The 2,359-nt window shown below is 36.4% G+C and overlaps 1 pseudogene; it reads left to right on the forward strand.

Moving 5' to 3' along the window:
• The first annotated feature begins 477 nt into the window (after window positions 1–477).
• Window positions 478–1,119, forward strand: LOC144226895 (large ribosomal subunit protein eL31 pseudogene; annotated as a pseudogene).
• Window positions 1,120–2,359: the final 1,240 nt, after the last annotated feature.

Below are 2,359 nucleotides of genomic sequence, written 5' to 3' on the forward strand. Positions count from 1 at the left end.
GAATCTGTAGAATGGCTAAAATTAAATATTTGATTAAATAAATCAAGAGCTAGTAAAAACTTGTAGCAATTGGAAATTCTCATACACTGCTGACAAAATTAAAAAATGGTATGCCACTTAGGAAAAATAATAGTTTGGTAGTTTCTTAAATAGCTAAGCATACACCTACTCTCTGACTCAGCCATATCACTCAAGGGATTTATCCAAGAGAAATGAAAACACTCACTCACAATAGTCAAAAGCTGTAAACAACACAAACGTCCAACAAGTGAGTATATGAAAAACTGGTATATAATCAGACAATGAAATATTACTCAACAATAAAATAAGAATAAACTTTTGTTACAACTGAAACATCATTGATCATTTCTAAAAGGTTATCCCATATAAAGGAAATCAGACAAAAGAGGGTCTATTCTAAAAATACATATATATTTTTATATATAAAAACGTATACACTTTCCTTTCCAACTCAGGCCAGGCAGAATGGCTCCCACAAAGAAGGGTGGTGAGAAGAAGGACCGTTCTGCCATCAGCGAGGTAGTGCCCAGAGAATACAATATCAACATTCACAAGCGCATCCCATGGAGTGGGTTTCAAGAAGGATGCCCCTCGGGGGGTGCCTGGGTGGCTTAGTTGGTTAAGCGTCCGACTTTCGCTTAGGTCATGATCTCGCGGTTCGTGGGTTTGAGCCCCGCGTCGGGCTCTGTGCTGACTGCCAGCTCAGAGCCTGGAGCCTGTTTCAGTCTGTGACTCCCTCTCTCTCTGACCCTCCCCTGCTCACACTGTCTCTCTCTCTGTCTCCTAGAAATAAATAAACATTTAAAAAAAAAAAAAAAGAAGGATGCCCCTCGGGTACTCAAAGAGATCTAGAAATTTGCTATGAAGGAAATGGGAACCCCAGATGTGCGCTTTGACACCAGGCTCAACAAAGCTGTCTGGACCAAAGGAATAAGGAATGTTCCATACTGTATCCATGTGCAGTAGTCCAGAAAACGTAATGAGGATGAAGATTCACCAAACAAGCTCTATATGTTGGTTACCTATGTACCTGTAACTACTTTAAAAAATCTACAGACCCTTAATGTGGATGAGAACCAATTGCTAATTGTCAAATAAAGGTATAAAACTGCAAAAAAAATTTATATAAAAATTTTTATAAAATTCTGGAAAAAAGAAACTAAATTATAGTGAAAGAAAACAAGTCAGTGATTGACTGGAGGTGCTGAGGAGGGACAGGAAAAAGAGATGTCCAATGAATATAAGGAAATTTGGAATTAATAGATGTATTAATTATTCTTCTTGTGTTGATGTCCAAATTTATCAAATAGTACCCTTTAAATATGTACAGTTTATTGTATGTCAATTAAACCTCAATAAAGATATAAAAATTTGTTAATCAAATATTTTAGACAACTTGTCTTAATCATTAGTGATATGAGAAAATATATTGCAATAAATGTCCTATTAAAACCTCCCTTTTAAATTCTATAATTTTTCTAAAATCTTCAAGGGATTTTGTTTTTGTTTTTGTTTTTTTGGTCGTTTATTTCTTTTGCCCTTCCTGTTTTGTTTTAAAGAATGGGACACAGGTAGTCATTTTCAACATCTCCTTTGTCTTATTTATTTGAAATTTTATAATTTGAATTAATCATTTTGGTTGGTTTTCATGACTAGTGAACTCCCATGGCTATGCCAACATGAGTTTAAATCCAATTGACTATGAGGTGCCTGGGTTCAGTCCATTAAACATCAGACTTTTCACTTCAGTTCAGGTTATGATCTCAGGGTTTGTGGGACTAAGCCCCACATTGGGCTCTGTGCTGTCAACACAGAGCCTGCTTGGGATTCTCTCTCTTCCCCTCTCTCTGCCCCTCTCCCACTTGGGCTTGTTTTCTCTCTCTCTCTCTCTCAAAATAAATAAACAAACATTAAAAGAAACCACAACTGACTAAACGCTTAAAACAAATGCACTGGTTATTTGATGTGGTCTGCTCATTTACTTGGTTTTGTACTTGGATCGAGGTCTTTTAAAGGAAAATCTGAGCATTTGCATGCATCTAAAATTGGTGAGAACAAGAAGACAGAAACACTACCTCTTTCACCAGACAGTAGACTGTCCATTTGGCATCTTGCCTGGAAAGTTGCAAACTCAATTAAATGCACATATGGCCCAGAGCAGTAAGCATTCATCTTTGCCAAGATTCATTTCTCTATGGCATTTCCAAGCTATGGCTAGGCTAGAAACCCTTTCCATGTAACGAACTGCATTTTTGTTTTGTTTTGTTTAATAATTTCAGATTGTACAATGCTTTCTCTGACATAAAAGTAATCATGGAAAACATCAAATAGAATATCA

Source organism: Crocuta crocuta, unplaced genomic scaffold (genome assembly GCF_008692635.1).
Source record: "Crocuta crocuta isolate KB4526 unplaced genomic scaffold, BGI_CrCroc_1.0 scaffold283, whole genome shotgun sequence".
NCBI lineage: Eukaryota > Metazoa > Chordata > Mammalia > Carnivora > Hyaenidae > Crocuta > Crocuta crocuta.